This window comes from Schistocerca piceifrons, chromosome X (assembly GCF_021461385.2).
Source record: "Schistocerca piceifrons isolate TAMUIC-IGC-003096 chromosome X, iqSchPice1.1, whole genome shotgun sequence".
Classification (NCBI taxonomy): Eukaryota; Metazoa; Arthropoda; class Insecta; order Orthoptera; family Acrididae; genus Schistocerca; species Schistocerca piceifrons.
In genome coordinates, this window is record NC_060149.1 from 874,064,281 (window position 1) to 874,091,980 (window position 27,700).

General features: G+C 40.9%; 1 protein-coding gene across 2 annotated transcripts in view; it reads right to left on the reverse strand.

The window, feature by feature from the left end:
- Positions 1–27,700, reverse strand: part of LOC124721678 (exonuclease 1) — a 166,721-nt gene that overhangs the window by 70,373 nt on the left and 68,648 nt on the right. The gene's annotated exons all lie outside the window — the stretch shown is intronic.

Consider the following 27,700-nt stretch of genomic DNA (forward strand, 5'->3'; position numbering starts at 1 on the left):
TCACTGGTTGACAGAGTATGTGATCTTATTTAAGTGATTACAAAACTGGGTCAAATTTACAAAGAACTTGGCAGTACAAGCCCATTTATCAGTATGACGTTGGCCTCTGAGTATGATGCATACACTGATTCTGTTGGAAGAGTATCATAAAACCAGAGTATCCTCTCCTGAGGCAAGGTGGCCTAGAACTTCTGTTAACTGATCCTTGATAATGGCACTGGGACAAAGTTGACATCCGAGCTGGTCCCACGTGTTCTATCAGTGACATATCTGGGGTCTAGCTCAACATCACACTGACAGTTCATACACAAAACATGTGGACAAGCATTGTACTGTTGAAAAGAAAGATACTACAGCAAGTCCACATACACCAATGACCATCCAGCCAATGTTAACAACTGGTGGACAAATGGAACACCCTACCACCACAAGAACTCCGTTGCAAAAAAAAAAAAATTATGTTGTACTTTCACAGTTTGCGCAGTCACTACCAGCCATGAACTGAAGTGATACCCAATGGCTTCCCATGACATGACACCCCATTAGTAATACCATTATTCCTCTCTAAGACATTGGAAAAATGGGACCTTCTCCCAAGGCCACCACCATACTCACCAGCTGTAGTCATTGGTGGTAATGCAGAACCATGATCCATCACCAACCGCAATGAGACGCCTTTGTCAGCAGTCTGTGCTTACTGGTCATGGCACCCCTCTAAATGAGGCATTTGTGTTGTGTGTTAATGGCAGCCTATGTATGAGGTGGTAATTCCCTAGTCCGGTTGCTGCTAGTCTCCGACATATGGTGCGAGATGTTACAGAATTTTGCTGGGAGTCCATTACTTCATCTCAGATGGCAGGTGCAGATGTGAAAGGATTACACTAGGTTTGGTGGAAAATACAGTGACCCTCCCTTGTGTGGTCAGATGAGGTTGACCATAACTTCATTGATGCATATGCCTGCACTTGTGTACCCATGCACTCCAACATCGGCCCATTGTCACATCTGAATGCTCCACAAATCTGGATATTGCACAATTTCACCAGCCAAGTGAATGGAGACAAGAGGAGGCCCCTCCCAAACTCTGCCAGATGCTGATAACACTGCTCACACAAGTATGTGGTATCCCCATGTCCTTCACAGTGACAGTCAACATCTGATTCTAGTTACACTCCTTATAAACTTCACCATACCTGGTAACGACACAAAACACGAACAACACTAATGCACTGTACTGATTGTTCTACCTGTCGTAGAGAATTGAAACTCTAATCATTTCCTTACCCATTGATGGCGTGTATGTGTATGAAGTTAAATTAACATCCAACCATATCTTCAGGGTGCTTCACTTTTCTTGTCAAACAGTGTATTTTGTGTTCAATTAAGATGTTATAGCAGTTTTAAGTGAATATTTTGCAGTCCATACAGAATCATACGTCACTGATGGATTTTACTCATTTGAAGGACAATGGACCGTGTACCAACTTATAAGGGAACTACATTGAAAAATAAGTGCATTTTTTAGCTAAAAATCAACTCCACTGAAAGTGCTCTCACTCTGTCCCATTTTCATTAATATTTCATTAGATAAAACATGAAACTGTAAAGATAGTCTGTTGTGTGTCCCTCAAGAGACAAACAGTCTTTGTGAAACTTTTATCTCTAATGGCTGTAGAACACTGAGACTGCGATGAATCAAGATTTCCAGAAATAAATGCAACTAGTTCTCTTTTGTGATGCTTAAATTTTTATTTACCATTATCAGTTTTAAGCTGCCACATGGAGAACCGTGGGGTCATGTAGCTGTGGCAAAACACAAAAACGAAACAAGCAAGCAATGAATGGGGCGAGAATTATTTACATCATAAAATCAACTTAAAGGCACTACTCACAGTTTTTAGCATCCATGAGTTTATGCCTGGTGCCCATATTATTCTGGAAAACATAATTTACATTTTCCATTTATGTTACATCTATAGCACTACACAAACTTTGTCACAGGCAGCAACTCCCATCTGCTTCACAGAAAGTGTGTGGTTAAGTCTAATGCTCAAAAAATTTGTGTTTGAGCAGAGTTCTTTTTTTCTGTCAACATACGCATTACTGAAAATTGCACACTGAAAACAGTAAATCTATATATTGATTTATATTACATTCATTATTGCAACAGTAACACGTATTCATTACTGCAAAATTATGTGCACTATTTATACAGTCTACCAAGTTAATAATTCCGAACAACATTTCATTGATAATTATAGTACTCATCACAGTCACAGTGTTCCACATCAATAAGGGATAAAGTTTTTATTTCACTATCTAGCCAGGTAAAAGGACCAATGAATACACACAGAAAGTGTAAACTGAAGTTAACGAAAACTATTCAAAAATTCAATAAACAGTATATCTCAGAGAACATTACTTTTAATTATGTCAAAGTTTTAATCAAAGAACAAGGTAGTTCAGCACAAGTAGCCAGCAGCAAATCTGAACTCACATGGATCAAAAACAAAATTAGGTCCAATTGGAAGTGAAAAGATCTACTCAACAATAGTATCGAAGGAAATTGACGGAGATCCGAAATGTGAAATGATTTGGGTGAAGGTCATGGTTAAAGCAGGCTCAGACATGGTAATTGGATGTCTCTATAGGCCACCTGGCTCAGCAGCTGTTGTGGCTGAGCACCTGAAGGATACTTTGGAAAATATTTCGAGTAGATTTCCCCCACCATGTTATAGTTCTGGGTGGAGATTTTAATTTGCCGGATATAGACTGGGAGAATCAAACGTTCATAACGGGTGGCAGGGACAAAGAATCCAGTGAAATTTTTTTAAGTGCTTTATCTGAAAACTACCTTGAGCAGTTAAACAGAGAACCGACTCGTGGCGATAACATATTAGACCTTCTGGTGACAAACAGACCCGAACTATTTGAAACAGTTAATGCAGAACAGGGAATCAGCGATCATAAAGTGGTTACGGCATCGATGATTTCAGCCGTAAATAGAAATATTAAAAAAGGTAGGAAGATTTTTCTGTTTAGCAAAAGTGACAAAAAGCAGATTACAGAGTACCTGACGGCTCAACACAAAAGTTTTGTCTCAAGTACAGATAGTGTTGAGGATCAGTGGACAAAGTTCAAAACCATCGTACAATATGCGTTAGATGACTATGTGCCAAGCAAGATCGTAAGAGATGGAAATGAGCCGCCGTGGTACAACAACCGAGTTAGAAAACTGCTGCGGAAGCAAAGGGAACTTCACAGCAAATATAAACATAGCCAAAGCCTTGCACACAAACAAAAATTACGTGAAGCGAAATGTAGTGTGAGGAGGGCTATGCGAGAGGCGTTCAATGAATTCAAAAGTAAAGTTCTATGTACTGACTTGGCAGAAAATCCTAAGAAATTTTGGTCTTATGTCAAAGCGGTAGGTGGATCAAAACAAAATGTCCAGACACTCTGTGACCAAAATGGTACTGAAACAGAGGATGACAGACTAAAGGCCGAAATACTAAATGTCTTTTTCCAAAGCTGTTTCACAGAGGAAGACTGCACTGTAGTTCCTTCTCTAGATTGTCGCACAGATGACAAAATGGTAGATATCAAAATAGACGACAGAGGGATAGAGAAACAATTAAAATCGCTCAAAAGAGGAAAGGCCGCTGGACCTGATGGGATACCAGTTCGATTTTACACAGAGTACGCAAAGGAACTTGCCCCCCTTCTTGCAGCGGTGTACCGTATGTCTCTAGAAGAGCGTAGCGTTCCAAAGGATTGGAAAAGGGCACAGGTCATCCCCGTTTTCAAGAAGGGACGTCGAACAGATGTGCAGAACTATAGATCTATATCTCTAACGTCTATCAGTTGTAGAATTTTGGAACACGTATTATGTTTGAGTATAATGACTTTTCAGGAGACTAGAAATCTACTCTGTAGGAATCAGCATGGGTTTCGAAAAAGACGGACGTGTGAAACCCAGCTCGCGCTATTCGTTCACGAGACTCAGAGGGCCATAGACACGGGTTCACAGGTAGATGCTGTGCTTCTTGACTTCCGCAAGGCGTTCGATACAATTCCCCACAGTCGTTTAATGAACAAAGTAAGAGCATATGGACTATCAGACCAATTGTGTGATTGGATTGAGGAGTTCCTAGATAACAGAACGCAGCATGTCATTCTCAATGGAGAGAAGTCTTCCGAAGTAAGAGTGATTTCAGGTGTGCCGCAGGGGAGTGTCATAGGACCGTTGCAATTCACAATATACATAAATGACCTGAGGCTTTTTGCAGATGATGCTGTGGTGTATCGAGAGGTTGTAAGAATAGAAAATTGTACTGAAATGCAGTAGGATCTGTAGCGAATTGACGCATGGTGCAGGGAATGGCAATTGAATCTCAATGTAGACAAGTGTAATGTGCTGCGAATACATAGAAAGATAGATCCCTTATCTTTTAGCTACAAAATAGCAGGTCAGCAACTGGAAGCAGTTAATTCCATAAATTATCTGGGAGTATGCATTAGGAGTGATTTAAAATGGAATGATCATATAAAGTTGATCGTCGGTAAAGCAGATGCCAGACTGAGATTCATTGGAAGAATCCTAAGGAAATGCAATCCGAAAACAAAGGAAGTAGGTTACAGTACGCTTGTTCGCCTGCTGCTTGAATACTGCTCAGCAGTGTGAGATACGTACCAGATAGGGTTGATAGAAGAGATAGAGAAGATCCAACGGAGAGCAGCGCGCTTCGTTACAGGATCATTTAGTAATCGTGAAAGCGTTACAGAGATGATAGATAAACTGCAGTGGAAGACTCTGCAGGAGAGACGCTCAGTAGCTCGGTACGGGCTTTTGTTGAAGTTTCGAGAACATACCTTCACCGAGGAGTCAAGCAGTTTATTGCTCCCTCCTACGTATATCTCGCGAAGAGACCATGAGGATAAAATCAGAGAGATTAGAGCCCACACAGAAGCGTACCGACAATCCTTCTTTCCACGAACAATACGAGACTGGAATAGAAGAGAGAACCGATAGAGGTACTGAGGGTACCCTCCGCCACACACCGTCAGGTGGCTTGCGGAGTATGGATGTAGGTGTTGATGTAGATCTAGATGTTGCAACTAGAGTTAAGCAACTACCTTATGCTATCCCAACTTGTAAAATTCTTAGACATAGTTCAACAATCTGCAGTTAAAGAAATCATAAAAATTTCACCCAAGCAAAAGAAAAAGTTCTCACTCCTGATTGCTAAAATAAATAAATAAATAAATAAATAAGTAAATAAATCCACCAGTTCCCAGTCTCAATCACCTGCTGAAAAGCCAAATTCTTTGACACAGTAGTAAAGACAACAAACATCACATCAATAAAACAGAACTAAATTTGCTAAACAAAGGGCTTAAACATAAACCAAACTTGATGAAAACACATTTAAAGACCTAATTACTAACACCAAAATAGGATGTCTATTGACAAAATTAAGTCAAAGTGATCAAAATGCTCTAGCCCATGAAGCAAATAAAATAATTAAGAAAATCATCATAGAAATACACATAAGGAAGCTGCAACACTAAAGCAAATTAATACGAAACTAGCTAACATTAATGCCCTTGTTGTTAAGGCTGACAAAGACAGAACAGCTGTGATAATGTATGAATCAGAAACACATTAATTAACTTTAGAATTAAAAAAAAATAACATCAATGAATTAGAATCTAATTCCACCTCGAAACATCAAGCTACAATAGAAAACCTGTTAAAGAACTGCAACTTCCTCCCAACGGCCACTGAAGCCAAACACTGTAACAATGAACGACATGCCCAGTATTCAATTCAATGAACAGTCCTGGATACAAAATAACTAAAACAATTCTACAACCCAATACTTCATAAATAATAGTTATAAATCGACTGACAGCATCACACCCATCACCATACCCAGATCAGCAAGATTCACATCCCTCAGAACAGTTAACCTTTACACCAACACACCTTTACAGAAACACACTGAATAATAAAAGATAAGTACTCAAACAATGGAAAATCCAGGATGGAATGTAACAATGTGAGTGTGAGTTGTGTTTCTGTGAGTGTGTACGTCTGTGTTTGCCGTCTAATTTTGACAAAGGCCTTCTGGCCGAAAGCTATTCATTGTGAGAGTCTTTGTGTGGTGCCTATCTGCGACTCAGCATCTCCACTATGTGGTGAGTAGCAACTTTCCTTTGCACAATATTGTAAAAGATAAGTACTGCATCATAAAAGTTAAGTAACACAGAATTCTATGTCATTGGATTTGCTTAAGCTGCTGCTATCTCACGATTACTATACCTTTAATGACAAAATCTATATTCAAAATGATGGTTTAGCACTGGGCAGCAGCTAAGTTGGGCCTACTAGCCGACATCTTGGCCTCAACCTTCGTTAGTCACTGTCTGCACCCATCCAGTCCCCTCCTTGTTCCTATTCCAGCACTACACAGCCGTCATTTCACCGCCACACCGTCTTTTTATTTCTTCTTTCTTCTCTCCTTTCCACTACTTACTCTCCCCCTTCCCCACTTTCTCTCCTGCCCTCTGTCTAAACAGCAGCACTTTACTGTCCACAACCCCCACCATACTATCCCTCCCCCTCCCTGCCCCAGCCTCCTCCTTACCCCCACTCAGTCACCACTCCCATCATGCACTGGTGCTGCTGCTCGCAATGTGGTTTCAGTTGTCTGAGACTGCAGACGTATGTGCAAGCTGCATTTTGAGGAGCAACTTTCCTTCTCTAATATTGTTACATTCCATCCTGGATTTTCCACTGTTTGATTTTTACCTTCAAAATTTTCTTGATATCTTCATTTGTTCACAAGGTACAGAGGTTCAAAATCAACCTAGTTCTACGTGTAAAATCTCGTATGAGGTAAAATCAAAATAATAAATAACCACAGCAAATTGCTAAAAATTTCAATGGTATATTCTCTAGGTATTTATCTACAAAAGCCATCCCCCTTTTTCAAAAATCTTTATCTATTATCAAGAAATGGCACAAAAATTTGTTTTTTGGGTATCAAAAACCCAGCTGCAGATTCCAAAATGGCTATGCACAGCTAATGGCTGAAAATTTTTATGACATGTCCCTAAGATCCCGATCTCAAACAACCCGGAAAGATTTTTCCGTATCTCTATCTGTTTCAGGGATACGGAGGTTCAAAGTTACCCTAGTTTTACACATGAAATACACAAGTATAATCCACTGCGCGTCCCCCCGAGAACCATGGACCTTGCCGTTGGTGGGGAGGCTTGGGTGCCTCAGCGATACAGATAGCCGTACCGTAGGTGCAACCACAACGGAGGGGTATCTGTTGAGAGGCCAGACAAACGCGTGGTTCCTGAAGAGGGGCAGCAGCCTTTTCAATAGTTGCAGGGGCAACAGTCTGGATGATTGACTGATCTGGCCTTGTAACACTAACCAAAACGGCCTTGCTGCGCTGGTACTGCAAAGGGCTGAAAGCAAGGGGAAACTACAGCCGTAATTTTTCCCGAGGGCATGCAGCTTTACTGTATGGTTAAATGATGATTGCGTCCTCTTGGGTAAAATATTCCGGAGGTAAAATAGTTCCCCATTTGGATCTCCGGGCGGGGACTACTCAAGAGGACGTCGTTAAAAGGAGAAAGACAACTGGTGTTCTATGGATCGGAGCGTGGAATGTCAGATCTCGGGCAGGTAGGTTAGAAAATTTAAAAAGGGAAATGGATAGGTTAAAGTTAGATATAGTGGGAATTAGTGAAGTTTGGTGGCAGGAGGAACAAGACTTCTGGTCAGACGAATACAGGTTCATAAATACAAAATCAAATAGGGGTAATGCAGGAGTAGCTTTAATAATGAATAGGAAAATAGGAGTGCGGGTAAGCTACTACAAACAGCATAGTGAACGCATTATTGTGGCCAAGACAGACACGAAGCCCACGCCTACTACAGTAGTACAAGTTTACATGCCAACTAGCTCTGCAGATGACGAAGAAATTGAAGAAATGTATGTATGATGAAATCAAAGAAATTATTCAGATAGTGAAGGGAGACGAAAATTTAATAGAGATGGGTCACTGGAATTCAGTAGTAGGAAAAGGGAGAGAAGGAAACATAGTAGGTGAATACGGATTGGGGCTAAGAAATGAAAGAGGAAGCCGCTTGGTAGAATTTTGCACAGAGCACAACTTAATCATAGCTAACACTTGGGTCAAGAATCATAAAAGAAGGTTGTATACATGCAAGAACCCTGGAGATACTGACAGGTTTCAGATAGATTATATAATGGCAAGACAGAGATTTAGGAACCAGGTTTTAAATTGTAAGACATTTCCAGGGGCAGATGTGGACTCTGACCACAATCTATTGGTTATGAACTGTAGATTAAAACTGAAGAAACTGCAAAAAGGTGGTAATTTAAGGAGATGGGACCTGGATAAACTGACTAAACCAGAGGTTGTACAGAGTTTCAGAGAGAGAATAACGGAACAATTGACAGGAATGGGGGAAAGAAATACAGTAGATAAAGAATGGGTAGCTTTGAGGGACGAAGTAGCAAAGGCAGCAGAGGATCAAGTAGGTAAAAAGACGAGGGCTAGTTGAACTCCTTGGGTAACAGAAGAAATACTGAATTTAATTGATGAAAGGAGAAAATATAAAAATGCAGTAAATAAAGCAGGCAAAAAGGAATACAAACGTCTCAAAAATGAGATTGACAGGAAGTGCAAAATGGCTAAGTAGGGATGGCTAGAGGACAAATGTAAGGTTGTATAGGCTAATCTCACTAGGGGTAAGATAGATACTGCCTACAGGAAAATTAAAGACACCTTTGGAGAAAAGAGAACCACTTGTATGAATATCAAGAGCTCAGATGGAAACTCAGTTCTAAGCAAAGAAGGGAAAGCAGAAAGGTGGAAGGAGTATATAGAGGGTCTATACAAGGGCGATGTACTTGAGGACAATATTATGGAAATGGAAGAGGATGTAGATGAAGATGAAATGGGAGATATGATACTGCGCGAAGAGTTTGACAGAGCACTGAAAGATCTGAGTGAAAACAAGGCCCCGGGAGTGACAACATTCCATTAGAACTACTGACGACCTTGGGAGAGCCAGTCCTGACGAAACTCTAACATCTGGTGAGCAAGCTGTATGAGACAGGCGAAATACCCTCAGACTTCAAGAACAATATAATAATTCCAATCCCAAAGAAAGCAGGTGTTGACAGATGTGAAAACTACCGAACAATCAGTTTAATAAACCACAGCTGCAAAATACTAAAGCGAATTCTTTACAGACGAATGAAAAAACTGGTAGAAGCCGACCTCGGGGAAGATCAGTTTGGATTCTGTAGAAATACTGGAACACATACTGACCCTACGACTTATCTTAGAAGCTAGAGTAAGGAAAGGCAAACCTATGTTTCTAGCATTTGTAGACTTAGAGAAAGCATTTGACAATGTTGACTGGAATACGCGCTTCCAAATTCTGAAGGTGGCAGGGGTAAAATACAGGGAGCGAAAGGCTATTTACAATTTGTACAGAAACTAGATGGCAGTTATAAGAGTCGAGGGACATGAAAGGGAAGCAGTGGTTGGGAAGGGAGTGAGACAGGGTTGTAGCCTATCCCTGATGTTATTCAATCTTTATATTGAGCAAGCAGTGAAGGAAACGAAAGAAAAATTCGGAGTAGGTATTAAAATACATGGAGAAGTAATAAAAACTTTGAGGTTTGCCGGTGACATTGTAATTCTGTCAGAGACAGCAAAGGACTTGGAAGAGCAGTTGAACGGAATGGATAGTGTTTTGAAAAGAGGATGTAAGATGAACATCAACAGAAGCAAAACGAGGATAATGAAATGTAGTCGAATTAAGTTGGGTGATGCTGAGGGAATTAGATTAGGAAATGAGACACTTAAAGTAGTAAAGGAGTTTTGCTTTTTGGGGAGCAAAATAACTGATGATGGTCAAAGTAGAGGGGATATAAAATGTAGACTGGCAATGGCAAGGAAAGCGTTTCTGAAGAAGAGAAATTTGTTAACATCGAATATAGATTTAAGTGTCAGGAAGTCATTTCTGAAAGTATTTGTATGGAGTGTGGCCATGTATGGAAGTGAAACATATACAATAAATAGTTTGGACAAGAAGAGAATAGAAGCTTTCGAAATGTGGTGCTACAGAAGAATGCTGAAGATTAGATGGGTAGATCACATAACTAATGAGGAGGTATTGAATAGGATTGGGGAGAAGAGAAGTTTGTGGCACAACCTGACTAGAAGAAGGGATCAGTTGGTAGGACATGTTCTGAGGCATCAAGGGATCACCAATTTAGTATTGGAGGGCAGGGTGGAAGGTAAAAATCGTAGAGGGAGACTAAGAGATGAATACACTAAGCAGATTCAAAAGGATGTAGGTTGCAGTAGGTACTGGGAGATGAAGAAGCTTGCACAGGATAGAGTAGCATGGAGAGCTGCATCAAACCAGTCTCAGGACTGAAGACCACCACCACAACAACAACAACAACAACAACAACAATCCACTGCGGGACGAAAACATAGTTTATAAAGTGATGTAGCATGGAGAAATAACCTGTAAACTGTCTCCTGTATCACCTGGGAATCCCATGTTGTTGTACTGAAGCACATGCAAAACTGTTTTGCATATAAAATTCGTTCTGAGGTGTAAAATTATTTTTGCATTATTTCAATCACACATGTAAACTATCTAAAGTTTAATGACGAAGTTTTCTTGGGTTATCAGCTGAGTCAAGGCATTGTTCTGTGGCCACAGAACCATGCCTTGGCTCTGCTGACAACTTGAGAAAACTTCAGCATTGAGATTCACCAAGAAAGCCTGCATTCCCATACACACAAATTTTACTGACCAATAAATTTCTTTTCACGTGATTTACATGTCCTGCTGCAGCACAGAAAAGGAGGAAACTAACAAAAAATTCTACTGTCAGAGCACAAAAAATGTAAATATGTACCTGCATATTTCCAAGACTCTAACTGAAAACTGGGGTACCAGTTGTCTCATTCTACCTTCCTCACCACCTTTAAAAATTTTCTCAAAAATTTTGGCACGTGAACCTATGCATGCTTTATTACGCTGAGAGAAGAAAACAGTGGCAGTGGCAAAGAGATGGAAAAATAATAAATACTGGAAAACAGTAGACAGTGGTCGTGTTATGGAAACAGCGAAGGAGACAGTGGCAGTGTGAGAGAAAGAGACAGACACAGGGGCAGTGGAACATTGCTGACAGTGACAAAACAGTGCTAGGAAAGGACAGAGACAGAGTGCTGGGTGGGAGAGGGAAAAAGAGAAAGAGGAAGGGGGTGCGAGCCAGTAATAATGAGAGACGGAGTATATGACAATGACAATGAAGAACAGAGAGATAGTGAGAGTGAGAAAAGATGGCAGCAATAGGAAGGAAGGAATCCAATATTAGCAGTAACAGACAGCAAGAGGGAGACTGACAGTGAGAGAAGGCTATAGTAGTCGGACAGAACGAAGGGAACTGTGGCTGTGACACAGAAGACAATGACAGAGAGACACAAAGAGATAATGACAATAAATTGGGCTGAATGAGTGACTGAGAAAGGACAACTGAGAGTGAATGGGTATAACCAACTTACAGTGACGGACTAGTTGGTGTGAGTTATAGTTGGGGCAGTTTGAGAAAGTTTAAGGTGAGTTGCATGCTAAAAAGAGCACAAATAGGTTTGCATGCCAAAATTTTTGGAAAATTTTTTAAAGTTGCTGTGGACAGTAGACTGAGGCAGCTGGTACCCCACTTTTCAGTCAGTCTTTTAATAAACAGGAACACATTCACATTTCTTGTGGTACGATGGGAGCATTTTTCTGCCAGTTGTAATAATGAATGTAACATAAATCGATACACGTATTTACTATCGTCAATGTGCAATTGTAGATAACACAAATGTTGACCAAAGAAAATCTCTGCTCCAACACAGACTCTTTGGATATTAAATTTAGTCACACTCTTTGGTATGTTTACATTCTGTGAAGCACGTCGGAGTTGCTGCCTGTGGCAAAGTTTGTGTGGTGCTATAGATTTATTGTAATGTGTGAACCGGGAATAAGCACGTGGATGTTAAAAACTGTAAGTAATGTCTTTCAATTGATTTTACCATGTAAATAATTCTCAACACATACATTGCTTACTCATTTCCTTTTCTATGTGGCCACAGCTACACAATCCCCACAATGCTTCAGACATTCATCAAAAGTGTGTACCAACTGATGATGATTTTCTAGGCTATTCAAAATAAAAACTTAAGCATCACAAAAGGTAAATGGTTGCAGTTATTCCTGGTAACCCTTAAACACACTGTTATATGTGCCAAATGAGTCCTGCAAAGCAGTGCTCGGGTTCAAATCCACAAATGTGAAATGCTGATGGGATACCTAATTGCTTTCAGTTACATTCAGAATTGATACCTGCCCTGAGATGAGGGTAAACAACTTCCCAAGTAAAGTTGTAAGCCAGCTGTTCCATGAACACAGCCGAGTACATCAACTACAAAGTAGCCACACGAGGAGAAATGCAGTACAAAATCCAAGTACACAGTGAGATTGTCAACAATATGCTAGTCCAGTGATATGCTCTGTGCTGGTCATATCAATCTGCTTACTCAGTGGTGGATCATACATCTCTGCTTCTTTGTTGCTGACAGACGAGGATACAATGTTTCTCCCTTCTTCAACTGGCATGTAAGGCTGGAAATGCCCCAGGCAGCACTTTGTGTGATGCTGTAGGAGTGCCAGTGATGCTGGTAACCCAAACAGCATCTCCGACATGATGAAGACAGAGATGGTGACATCTGCCTCATTTAAGGTAATTAACGTACACATGACTTTTTCTGGGCAGTCGTTGCTGGGGCCTGCCGCCACCAGTTCACCTTGTTTTACAGGACATGTGCAATGGTACCTAATGTGAGTTGTAGTTGTGGCACTGCACTGTGTGCATCAAAGATGGTGTGGGTATTGTATTATGAGGTCTGTGAGAGTAGCATAATTGTGTAACACCACCTTTAGCTTTGATAATGACCTTTAAGTTGGTGAGGATGATAGTCCACCCATTTCTTCACATATGCCATATGCATCTCAAGTCACTCATCGACGAGTCATCATGTAAAGCAACTAAACTGCTAGGATGTTGACTACTATGTTTCTCCAGCTGTTCCAAATAGTCTCAGACATTTTCTAAGGTACTGAAATTGGGTGTTTTAGTGAGCCAGTCTACATGCGAAGGGGTATCCAAGTATTCAGCAAATCATAAATGTACGCATGCAGCCCTGTGAACACAAGTGTTGTCATCTTGGAACACCTGGGTCACTGAGAATGTAGAAATAAATATTCACTTTCATATTCACAGTAAACTGGATGACTGAACCCAGGTAATGGTATGTAACACACATCAAAACATCACAAAACCACCTCTGGTCTGAACCATGCCCACCACAAACTGCAGGTTAAAACACATAATAGGGCTGTATGTGCACTCAACACCTTGCACAATTTAAAAAGATGCACAACTGGAGCTCATTAGGTCACAGTATATGCCTCCAGTCAGCTACTGTCCAGTTTCCATACCAGTGTGAGGAATTGCCTTTTGTGAAGTACCTAACTTTTAATGTTCATTGCATACAGTTCCCTTTGCAATGTTCATTTGGAAACTGGTTAAGAAGAACTAGCATTCACTGACTGCAGCAATTCATGCTGGGTTTGAAACTGATTATCACTGATAAGGTTAAGCACTTTACTCTGGTTCCTATCAGTTAAGGATTATTTCATGAGTACTGTTCTTATGCCATGTTACTTGATTGTGAGTTGTATATCATTCCTTGTACACACTTTAGCCGAACACGTCTATAAGCTGACAAATCTGACAGCTTCATTCACAGTGTTGTCACAGGCATATTCAAACACAATAGCTCCTTTCTCTATGTAGTCATGTTAACCTGCATTATTGCAGTGATTCTGTACAAATGACTGGCACATACACACAGCTGTGGGGGACAACAGTTCTACGAAGTGCTGTTTTAAATGGCTCATTATAATATTTCCGTTGAGTTTAACATTGTCTAATGTACCGCACGGATTGTCACAGCAACTGCTTGAAGATAACAATCCAGGAGACTGCAGAGGACTGGTAAATATCATCTGAAACATATCCATCCACCCTTAGTCCTATCCCCAGTAAGCTCATCAATGTGGTGCTGCTCACTAAAAGTGTGTCAATTACTTCAAAATGCATTTCCTGAAACAGCTAGCATGGTGGGTCTTCTCTGTGCTAAGCTTTTCAGATCACCCACATATCATGAACCCTTCATGTTATACTTTAGTATGAAATATGGAAGTCATCTGAAAGATTAGCTTTTTCATCTCCCTGTTCTTTTCTTTCCACTTACCTGGGGATGATGTGATGGCTAAGAGGAAGGCAGAGGTAGTTGTTAGTTCCTCCAGCAGACAATAGCTTCTGCGAGTAATGACAAGCGGTTGTCATCTGAATCATCAAGCAGTAGTAACATGGCATGGCATGATGGCTTTGAGTTTGTTCCCTTTATTTTGCTATTATTTTTCACCAAATGTTTTGTTTTATTTGGAGACGATGGCCCTTAACTGTTTGTCCAATAGTAATTGGATTTCCTTCATCTGCCTGTTGGGCTACAGTGACAACTTTCTTTGTGATGACAAAACAGAAAAAACTAAAGTTCCCAAGACATATGTGTCTTTGCAGCAACACGTGTGCATGCACACACATGCCCTCCCCCCCTCCCCCCTTACACACCCATTAATGTTGATACTATGGATGCGTAGAGATACTAATTTTGTGTGTGAGCTTCTTGAGCATCATAGAAAAATAAGCTGCAATGGATAGTGGTTGTTTCACTTCACACTCCTTTTGAACTTAAAAATACTTTAATATCCTCAGTTTACCTCTCCTTTAAGTAGATAGAACACTCCCCAGTTCAAATGGGATATTTACTGCCGTGGTTAAACATGCTTATGGAGGTGAATACAACCTTGCTGCTTCTAGACTTACATTTACATCTATACTCTGCAAAGACTTACATCTATACTCTGAAAACCACTGTGAAATCCATGGCAAAGGGTACTTTCCAATTTACCAGTTATAAGGACTTTTTCCCGTTCCATTCACATATGGAGTGCAGGAAAAATGAGTGTTTAAACACCTCTATGCACACTGTAATTAGTCTAAACCTATCTTCATGATCCGAATGAGAATGATACGTAGGGGTTTGTAGTATTTTGCTACATTCATCACTTAAAGTTGATTCCACAAACAAGTAGGGTTTCACCAGGTAGTTTGCACCTATGTACTGTTGTCTGCCAGTTCAGTTCTTTCAGCATCTCCCATGACACTCTTCCATGGGCAAATCATCCTGTGAACATTTGTGCTGTCTTTTTTTGTATACATTCAATATCCCTGTTAGTCCTATATGGTACGGGTCCCATACATTTCAGCAATATTCTAGGATGGGTTGTGCAAGTTTTTTGAATGCAGTTTTCTTTGTAGACTGATTGCATGTCCCTAGTAGTCTACCAACAAACCACAGTTTGCCACCTACTTTGGCTACAACTCAAACTATGTGATAGTTCCATTTCACATCCCTACAAATTGTTGCAACCAGGTTAACCAAATCCAGTTGCAACTCACTGATATCGCAGTCACAGGATATTAATTTTTTGTTTTGTTTTCTGAGGTGCAAGATTTTACATTAACGGACATTTAAAACAAGTTGCCAATCTATGCACCACTTATATATATATTATCAAGATCTGATATTTGCGCAGATTTTTTTTTTTCAATAATAGATAACTGCATCAGCTATGAAAAGTCTGGAGTTACTATTAATATTCTCTGCAAGGTCATTAATATACAACATGAACACAATGGTCCCAACAAACCTCCCTGGAAAACCTGTGGAACACATGAAGTTACATGTACATCTGTTGATGACTCGCCATCAAAAACAACATGCCATGTCCTCACCACCAAGAAATCCTCAGTCTAGTCACAAATCTCACTTGGTACTCCATATGATTGTACTTCACAGATATGTGTGGTATTAAGTGAAATGCCTTTTGGAAGGCGTCTACCTGACTGCCTTGAGCCATGACTTTCAGGACCTAATGTGAGAAAAACATGAATTAGGTTTCATATCATCAGTGTTTTTGGAATCCATGCTTGTTGGCACAGAGGTCATTCTATTCAAGATATATCACTACATTTGGACTTAGACTATTTTCTAAGATTCTACTACAAATGGCTGTTACGGATAATGGATGGTAGTTTCATGAATCACCTCTGCTGCCTTCCTTGTACATGGAAGTGACCTGTGCTTCCTCCCAACCAATGGGCACAGAGTTTTGTTCAAGGGATCTTCAGTGCATTATGGTTAAAACAGAGGCTAACTCTGCCACAAATTTAATATAGAATCTGACTGGGATTTCATCAAGGCTGAGAGCTTTGTTCAGTTTTAACAATTTAAGCTGTTTCTGAATGCTGCTGACACTAATATCTAATTCACTCATCTTTGCAATGGTACAAGAATGAAATTGGGGCAAACTCCTGGGTTTTCTTTTGTAAAGGAACATCTGAAAATTGAGTTCAGCATTTCTGCTGTTGCTTTGCTACTCTCAATTTAACTTCCTGTCTCGTCCATGATTGTCTGAACATTAACTTTGCTGTTACTAACAGTCATTCCATATGACCAGAATTTCTTCAAGTTTTGTGAATGATCTTTCAATAACATTCTCCTACAATAGTCACTGAAGGCTGCACACATTCCCCATTTAATTGCCAAATAGGTTTCACTTAGTACCTCTTTATCTATGATCCTGTGCATTATTTTACACTTATTATGCAGTAGTCTGTTTCTTTGCAGTGACTGTATACCATGAAGGCTCGCTGCCATAATTAATTGGTCTCAGTATGTGTTTTCAGTGAACTGTCAACTATTCCTTTAACTTGAGCCATAGTTCTTCAAAATGCTCCTGTCCTGAGCTGAAAGTTTCAAGTTCTTTGGACATCCTCCAAGATGGTCACGTCTATTTACTGACATTAGATCTAATATATTTTGATTTAAGTGGGGCTATGAACTATCTGTTCTAAGTAGTTTTCACAGAAGGCATTTAGCAATATTTTGCAAGATGTCTTGTCACACCACTAACAAAACTGTAATTACCTCAACTGGTTGTTGGATGATTAAAGTCTCCTCTAATAATTACAGTATAATCATGTAAGTTGGGTACAAGTGAACTGAGGTTTCCTTTAAAGCTTTTGGTTACATAAGGGGATGAGTCTGGTGGCTGATAGAAGGATTCAGTTATAAGTTATGCCCATCCTTGATAAAGAGTCTTATCCAAAACTCACATGCAGTTATGAGTTATGTCTCAGTGGAAATGTACTTCCTGTCTATCATGAGAACCACTCCCCCCCCCCCCTCTCCCTCAATCATTTCCCAATAGCTTATCCTGTCGGTAACTGCTTAAGTTTACCCAAAAAATTTCCTGGCAGTCAATTCCAGGTTTTAGACAGGTTTGTGTACCTAATACTATTGTGAGCTTCATTGCTTTTTACACACTTAAAACCCTGTCACTTTGTTGTGAACACTTCGGTAGTTAACTACTAGGATTTTGAATATTACACTAATACTTCCGGGTACAGATCTTGTATTTTACACTTATACAGGGTGGTTATAATTAAACTGACAGCATTCTGAGGGCTTCAGTGCGAGCAGTGTACATCGCAGGAGACTGAAACATCGTAGGTATGTTCACTAGTCAGTGCGCTCACAGAGTATTCTGAAAAAAGTGACAGTTTCACTTTCTGCCACTAGGTAAAAATATGGCACTATAAGCAGTCAGAAAGTGAAATTTTTACTGTTTGGACATCAGTATGCTGTTTGTCAGCTGGTGAAGCATATCAATTTCTCTTATGAAGTGGCTGTTATTGTAAAGGGTTATGAAGGGTGAAGTTTCCAGCATGAAACTCAATGGCTATTGAGAAGAAAAACCGTGCACTGCTGGTAAAAATGTTTTGTCAGAATGGTAACACCAGCAGTGCTGTATTGCGGGAACACTGTTGACAGAAACAGCTGTGAAGAAGACCCATGACAATAAATGGGCTAACGAATATGAAAAAGAAATCTGAAGGAAAGGTGAATTAGGCAGTGCAGCAGGTAGAGGGAGGTGACCCATTCGCATGGCAGTTGCTGATAAAGTTGCTGTAGCAACAGCCAACAGTGCAGCACATGCCTCAAATTCTGCAGCCAGTGCTTAAGCTGTGTCACAAGAATTCTCTCTCCTCTGGTTTAGAATTCAAAAGATTTTTTGGCACATTTTACACTGGTATCTCTACAAGATTCAGAATGTGCAGTAAATGAAGCCCCAAGATAGGCTACAATGCTGCAACTTTGCCCTACATCTTTTTGCACACAAATGGACATGTGGCATGGGAATATTCTTTGGGTGGACAAACCATATGATACTCAGCATGGTGCCATGAATGCACAGAACTCTCACACAAGGGGTCCTACTACACCACACGCAGGAACACCCACTGCACTCAACTTATGTGACTGTGGCGTGGTTTCACATGCTCCCTCATTCTTGGTTGTTTCTTCGATGAAATGACACCTCGTGGGCCTGTTAGGAGTACAGTGGCATCAACATGTTATAAGGACCTCCTTGCACAACACCCGATTCCAGCTTTCCAAGAATGCAATGGTGTCCACACCACTATTATTATACAAGATGTGGCGACATCACATGTTGCTTTCCAGGTGAAAGATCTGCTTTGAGAAACTTTCGGTAATGGCTGCATTATCTCTAAGCAATTTCAAGATTTGTGACCTTCCAGATCCCCCAATCTAAATCCATGTGACTTTTGGCTGTGAGGATATCTGAAAGATTGTGTCTATCAGGGATGTATTTGGTCTCTTCCTGATCTGAAGGGTAGCTGACAACAACATATCACTCTGATTACACCATATATGCTGTAAGCAACTGTCAACCACAACATGTTACGGATGCAGCATGTTGCTGAGTTGGGAAACCATATTGAACACATGTTGTAGCCTGTGACTATATCCTAATAAACAAGACAGAACCACCATCATCATGTGTTTGATCGTTCTCCCCTTTTCCTGCACCCACACCACATTCTGACTGCTTACAGCACCACATTTACAGATGGTGGCAGAAAGTGGAACTACTATTTTTTTTTCAGCACACTATGCAAGTACACCAAGTAATGAACTCACCTATGATGTTTCTGCATCCTCCAATGTATACAGCTCACAGTGCAGCACTCAGAACAGTTTAATTGTAACCACACGGTATTTCCATGTTCCATGCAAGTATCATTATCTGAATGGGGTGGAGAGTTGCGTAATCAATAAAACCATTGTGTGCACCCCACACACAGCCACCTACCTGGTTAACAGCCTCCAATGTGCAGTGATCACCTGACTCATTTAGGGGACCCTACAGTTCTCAATCCTATAGCACACGTCTAGGAAGTTACAGCCTAGCTTGTCACAGAAACTTCAGAATCTCTGGTTCAAGCTTTCCACTCAACCCAAAACCAGGAGGCCATGATATGTTCTGGGGAGATGGCTGCAGAGTGTGATCTTCACTGAAACTCCATGAGCTAGGCTGGCATTCTCAAACTACTTTGCCAGACAATGGAATGATCCAAGTATGACCTTGGAGCATAGACAACAGGTATCACTTGTCCGAACATGTGTCACGATCTGCAGCTAATTGCAGCCTGTACCCTCAGTGGCTGCTGGAACACCCTCTTCAACATGTTGAATGAGGCACCCAGGCACTTGGTAAAAACAGTGTTCTCTGCCATCCATTGCTGCCAGTTCCCTAAGAGATACCATTATCCACTGCACATATAAACTGCTGACAGTTAACAGACCCCTATCCTTTTGTGTTTTCCTTTCCTTGATGTGGTACACAGCATTTTATCCAACAGGTGAAGTGAGTTTCCGGGCTTAGTTTCAGTGGAAGACAGTCCTCGAACTTGGTGGTTGGGGGGGTGGGTTAACATTCAGAGTTCTCCCTGGCCCCTGTCTCCCCCATATAGGGTGCCTGGACATATCACTAACATGACAGTCCTAGTCGGGTGAATGTAAATGATGTGTAACTAGGGCATTCCATCGGGTGCAAGTCTTTCAATTTGACGACACTTTGGCGACTTTCACGTCGATGGGGATGAAATGATGATGATGAGGACAACACAACACCCCAGTCCCTGAGCGCAGAAAATCTCCAACCCAGCCGGGAATTGAAACGAGGCCCGTAGGATTGACATTCTGTCACACTGACCACTCAGCTACTGGGGCGGACAGTTGAGTGAATGAGCAGTGATCAACCCCGTACTTCCTCTACAGGAGACAGCATCCACAGGAGAGGATAGTATTACAGTATTAGAGGTACCTTTGGTATCTGTGGTATTTGACTGTTTACACACCCAGTTGCAGCAGCATTCAATAGCTTGACTGACCGAGGTCATGCAACGGTTAGCATAATGGACTTACATTCAGCAAGATGGCAGTTCATATCCCATCATTTCCCTGAATCCCTTAAAGCAAATACTGGGACGGTTCCTTTGAAAGACACCATGCATTCAGATATGAGGGGCGTTTGAAAAGTCCGTGCAAAGTATGAGAGATGGCACCACCAGCGCGTATCGAAGTCATGTTTAGTTACTAGCATCTTTGGAAAGAATGTACACCAAGTTTCAGCCATATTGGTCTATTTCTTTGTGTTTGGCATTCGTGTGAATCAAAGAAGTTGAGTGATTGTCAAAAAATGGACAAAAAGAATTTCATGTGGTGATTAAAATTTAATTTATGAAAGGCAAAACGCCTCAGGAGAATAAGAAACATTACGGTGACTCTCGACCTTTGATTAGAACAGTTTATAAGTGGTTTAAAAATTTTTGGAGTAGCCATAAGGGCACAAGTGATGCTGAACATTCTGGATGCCCTGTGGAGGTTACGACTCCAGAAATCATTGATAAAATCCATGATATGGTGATGGATGACAGAAGCGTTAAGGTGCGTGAGATTGCTAGTGCTGTGGGCATCTCGAATGAATGGGTGCATAATATTTTGCATAAACATTTGTACATTAGAAAGCTATCCGCAAGAGGGGTTCCGTGATTGCTCATGCTTGACCAAAAAATGGAATCTTGTGAACTGTTGCAAGGATGGTTTGCAGCTGTCCAGGAAGGATCCGCAGAACTTTAAGCATTGTTTTGTCACTGTGGATGAAACATGAACACATTACTATACTCCTGAGACAAAACAACAATCTAAACAATGGGTTACCAAGGTAGAATATGCACCAAAAAAGGCGAAGACCATTCCTTCGGCTGGGAAGGTTATGGCAACTGTCTTTTGGGATTCGGAAGGGCTATTCCTCATCGACTATCTGCAAAAGGGTGCAACTATTACAGGTGAATATTATTCATCATTATTGGACCGTTAAAGAAATGCCGGCGAATGGACTGCAAAAAAGTCCTTTTGCATCACAACAATGCACCAGCACACACCTCAGCACTTGTGGTCACAAAATTAATGGAAATAGGATTCCAACTCGTTTCACATCCCCCCTGTTCTCCAGACTTGGCTCCCTTGGACTACTGTTTGTTTCCCAATTTGAAGAAATGGCTGGCGGGACAAAGATTTTATTCAAACGAGATGGTGATTGCAGCAACTAATAGTTATTTTGCAGACTTGGGCAATTCCTATTATTCAGAATGGATCAACAAATTAGAACAGCATTGGATGAAGTATATAAGTCTAAAAGGAGACTATGTCAAAAAATAAAAAAACGTTTACCCCAAACATGTAAGTAGTTTTTATTTTCGCACAGACTTTTCAAATGCCTCTCATATAACTGATTCACCTTGATGGGCAATGAATTCACCACCTTCAGTGTGGAAGTACAATTAAGTTTGGCCTCCTGCAGGAATATTAAAGTAGAATGCATGGATGACATTGACGGGGACTGCAGATAGGTGGCACTAGATGAGAATGTGGTTCAGACAGCAGGTATGCCAAAATAGGCCATGCAATTGCGATAAACAGTGTGTACAAAATGCACACTGGTTAAGGCACCTTCTAGTAAGCAGGAGATCCTGGGTTCTAATCTCAGCCCAGGAAACATTTTTGCTTGTCGCTGCTGGTTCTGCATGATGTCCCGACACAGCTGACATTAATAGTTCCTTCCCTTTGCTTTCCTTTCTCCACCCTCCACCTTCAGTTTACATAACCAATCTTTCTTCTTTCCAACAGCTTGACAGTAGTTGGGGCACTTTCTACCTCCTTTACTGACAGAAACTAGCACAGCATACATAGCGAGGCTGCATTGTGGCTGTTGCAATATTTTACAGAACAGTAAACAAATAACTTTAAACTAAGCTTTCTGATTCTCGTTTAATTTACAGGCTCAATATGCTACAAGTATTATAAGTGACTTAAGAACTAAGCCAATTAAGAGCCAAAAATGAGGTATCTATTGCAACAACAAAAAACTTTGTATAAACTTGGCTTTTTGTCTAAACCGTCTTTAAGGTTATGGTCACTGACAAGTTCGACAATAGCATTAATCTATACCAGCAGTAAATCTGTAAAACCATCACATCTGTCTGTCTGAACACATTAATCTCCTAAAAAACTAGAAAAATTTTCACTGAGTTTTCAAAGGTAACTTGAACATAGCTTGGGGCAATGTACAGGCTTTATTCCCTCAAAATCTGAACATGGAAAAAATATATTGTAATTTACAGTTTCATTTACAATTATCTGACCAGCTTAGAAGGCAGATGTTTAATCATCATGCCGCCGTACGCCAAAGAACCAATAGATGGTATTATTAATTTTGCAGTAAAATAAAGAACGAATAAATGGCTCTGTTAGTCTTTTTAACTCAGTGACAGGTGTATTTTCAGAAGTTCACGACGGTGACAGAATTATGTGCGCAATCTTATCTTTATGAGTACAAAGTAACAGCGAATTTAATTGCCTAATGTACATGGATTTACTGGTTTTGGTTTGTGTATTAACAACTTAACGACATTGCTTTGCTTCTTTCAATAAGTTTTATGTATATTTTTTGCTAGGAAACACGAATTTATTTAGTTTGCTTTGTGATTTGGGTACCTACACATTACATTTTGATTTCATTTCATTTGAAAATAAAAATGCCTAGAAAACAGTTGAGTCTTTCTGAATACACCTGAGAACTAAAAGACTGAGGACTATGGAATCTCATGAATATAATGAAGATCATGAGGCGAGACTTGCTGTGGCTCAAGAACTCAGGTTATAGCTTGCTCTTCAGAAACATGTCGCAAAGTGTAGTATTGCCAGTTAGAACAGAACACTGAATTTGTGTTGTAGATTAGAGATGTATGAAGTAGGTAGTAGATGCACTTGTGCGATTGTTTGCTGACAGCATGACCGACAGGTGCCCAGTTGGACACAGCTTATGCAAACACACGGCAGTTGCAGGACAGGCAGCCCACAACTCAAAATTCTCGCAACGAGCGCGCGACCGTGACTTTTGTGCCTCGTGACCTGTCCCTAATGTGGTAACATCATGCACATGCCAGGCGTGTACACCATATGGAAGCGCCCAGAGGGATTGTAAACTGTATAAAAAGGGGTGCCACTCCAAATGAGACACACACAGTCCAGTAGTTGTCAGGCGAAACTACTGCTGTGACAGTTGGCGCAGGGCTATGAGCTTAGAGTCGTCAGAGCATATCAGATGAGAACATCGAGCAGAAGGTAGGCTGGGAACTGTGAGACAGACACAGAAAAGCAACTGGAATCACTCAACAGAGGAAAGTCCACTGGACCTGACGGGATACCAATTCGATTCTACACAGAGTACGCGAAAGAACTTGCCCCCCTTCTAACAGCCGTGTACCGCAAGTCTCTAGAGGAACGGAAGGTTCCAAATGATTGGAAAAGAGCACAGGTAGTCCCAGTCTTCAAGAAGGGTCGTCGAGCAGATGCGCAAAACTATAGACCTATATCTCTGACATCTATCTGTTGTAGAATTTTAGAACATGTTTTTTGCTCGCGTATCATGTTGTTTTTGGAAACCCAGAATCTACTCTGTAGGAATCAACACGGATTCCAGAAACAGCGATTGTGTGAGACCCAACTCGCTTTATTTGTTCATGAGACCCAGAAAATATTAGATACAGGCTCCCAGGTAGATGCTATTTTCCTTGACTTCCGGAAGGCGTTTGATACAGTTCCGCACTGTCGCCTAATAAACAAAGTAAGAGCCTACGAAATATCAGACCAGCTGTGTGGCTGGATTGAAGAGATTTTAGCAAACAGAACACAGCATGTTGTTATCAATGGAGAGACGTCTACAGACGTTAAAGTAACCTCTGGCGTGCCACAGGGGAGCGTTATGGGACCATTGCTTTTCACAATATATATAAATGACCTAGTAGATAGTGTCAAAAGTTCCATGCTGTAGTATACAGAGAAGTTGCAGCATTAGAGAATTGTAGCGAAATGCAGGAAGATCTGCAGCGGATAGGCATTTGGTGCAGGGAGTGGCAACTGATCCTTAACATAGATAAATGTAACGTATTGCGAATACATAGAAAGAAGGATCCTTTATTGTATGATTATATGATAGCGGAACAAACACTGGTAGCAGTTACTTCTGTAAAATATCTGGGAGTATGCGTGCGGAACGATTTGAAGTGGAATGATCACATAAAATTAATTGTTGGTAAGGCAGGTACTAGGTTGAGATTCATTGGGAGAGTCCTTAGAAAATGTAGTCCATCAACAAAGGAGGTGGCTTACAAAACACTCATTCGACCTATACTTGAGTATTGCTCATCAGTGTGGGATCCGTACCAGATCGGGTTGACGGAGGAGATAGAAGGCGGGTACTAGGTTGAGATTCATTGGGAGAGTCCTTAGAAAATGTAGTCCATCAACAAAGGAGGTGGCTTACTAAACACTCGTTCGACCTATACTTGAGTATTGCTCATCAGTGTGGGATCCGTACCAGATCGGGATGACGGAGGAGATAGAGAAGATCCAAAGAAGAGCAGCGCGTTTTCGTCACAGGGTTATTTGGTAACCGTGATAGCGTTACGGAGATGTTTAGTGAACTCAAGTGGCAGACTCTGCAAGAGAGGCGCTCTGCATCGTGGTGTAGCTTGCTCGCCAGGTTTCGAGAGGGTGCTTTTCTGGATGAGGTATCGAATATATTGCTTCCCCCTACTTATACCTCCCGAGGAGATCACGAATGTAAAATTAGAGAGATTCGAGCGCACATGGAGGCTTTCAGACAGTCGTTCTTCCCGCGAACCATATGCGACTGGAACAGAAAAGGGAGGTAATGACAGTGGCACATAAAGTGCCCTCCGCCACACACCATTGGGTGGCTTGCGGAGTATAAATGTAGATGTAGATGTAGAACAGAGTAGAAGAGTTTCCATGCCGAGTACATTAGCACCAGGCTTGAAGTTCATTAGTGTCCTTTTTAAGCCTTTTTTGGATACGAGTTCTGCATTCCTGCTCACTTGTATTAGCTAGTGAGGTTTCTTACAGTTGGAGACCTGCAAACTGTCCATGTGAATTGCCACTATACGAGTGCAACAGTCGAGGTAAGCATCCCTCGTCAATTGACAGTATCCTACTCACTCCCTTTCGGGGTACGACAAACTACTTCCAAAAATTTGGCGCGATGTAACTCTGATCAAGGGCATAATGCATTATGTTGCTCCTCTGAACCCATCACTCAGAGAGACTTAAAAGTTACTTCTCTCCAACATAATGTCATAGAAGTGGAAATTTTGATGGGAAGTGGTGAAGGCAAGATAGTTTTTACATCCCGAATCCTGACTATTCCTAACAACTTAACATTTCGCTTAAAACATGTACAATTCTGAATGAGTTTACGATATGCCATGATGAAAAACAAAGTGAAAGGCCAGATGCCAAGTTTTGTGGGCGTGGACCTTGGCATCAGCTGCTTTTCGCACAATCAGCTCTACGTGACTTTCTCTCATGACACTACAGCAGACAATTTCTTAACTCCTGTCCTCAATTATACTACTACAAACATTGTGCACAAAGAAGCTCTGTAAGTAAAAAATAAATTCCATGTGTACAAAGTCTTGGATGGTAGCAATAAATAAATATCCAGGCAATGCTGGATTTTTCAGTTAGTTTATGATAAAGGCAGACAATATACACTGCAGTTAAAAGAGAAAATTATGGCACTTGTTATGTCAGTTTATTTACAGTAACTGTAAATTAAAAACACCAATTTACTATGAGGTAAGTTATACACAACACTTAACTCACAAATATTCTGTAAATGTATGTTTGGAAGTATCCAAAAATTCTCAGAAAGATAACTTTTTTCACATAAATGTAGAAAGAAATTACGTAACAACTATTTCTGAAGGAGGACACTGTTGGCCCTAAATTTCTACATAAGAAGGATTTCCAGCCAAGGGCGAATTTATATAGAAATACAAATGGTTCAGTTTCGAGTAGTGATGAAGTGCTTTGATGAAATGTTGAATGATGGTACAGCTATAAATACAAGAAAATTTGGAACAGAGGGACAATTACCAATGGCTGAGAAAGTTGTTTGTTTGTTTTGTTTTGTTTTAGGGCACAAAAACAACTAAGGTCACATGTACCCATGTCAGAACCTCAAAACACTAATCCAAAGGAGCTAAAAGCAATTACAATAGAGAAGAAGGATGCACCCCATACTTGCAGTCAAAGGCGCCATCAAAGGAGGAGGCATAAGATGGATGGGTGGCCGTGTCAGACAAATGGCATGCATATCTGCTGAGGAGATCATCATGCTGGTATGACAGTGATATTTCAGCAGTTTCTGCATAGAGACTCTTAACCAGGCTAGTGTAAAAGGCACCAGTGGCCAATCGAATTCCACGATGGTGGATTGTATTTAGACAGCGTAACATGGAAAGACGTGCAGATGCATAAACAAAACACAAATAGTCTAGTATCGAACTGACAAGGGATCAGTACAAGCAGAGGTGAATGTTCACATTCCCTCCCCAGAACGTACCACTTAGGACACATACAACATCAAGGGACTGGGTGCGGCGGGCGGCCAGGTAAGACACATGGGAGGACCAAGAAAGTTTTTTACTGAGCATGAGCCCCAGAAATTTCATGGTCTCAGTCTACGGAAAAGCAACACACCCAAGGTGTAGAGATGGTGGAAGAAACCCACTGCACCACCAGAAATTCATACAAATGGTTTTGTCAGTGGAAAAGCGAAAGTCACTGCCGATGCTCCATGAGATGATCGAGACATTGCTGACGACGAAAGTCAAGGAAGCAAGTCCGTGGAGAATTACAATAGGTCGCAAAATTGTTGACAAAAAGGGAGCTGGAGATGCCTGGCAGGAGACAGACCATAATAGGGTTAATGGCTATAGCAAAGAGGATGATGCTCAGGACACAGCCCTCTTGCACCTCTTTTTCCTGGATAAAGGTATCCGACATGGCAGAACCCACACATACCTCAAAAACCTCAGTCTTTTAAAAACCCTTGAAGGAAATGGGGCAGACAGCCTCAGAATCC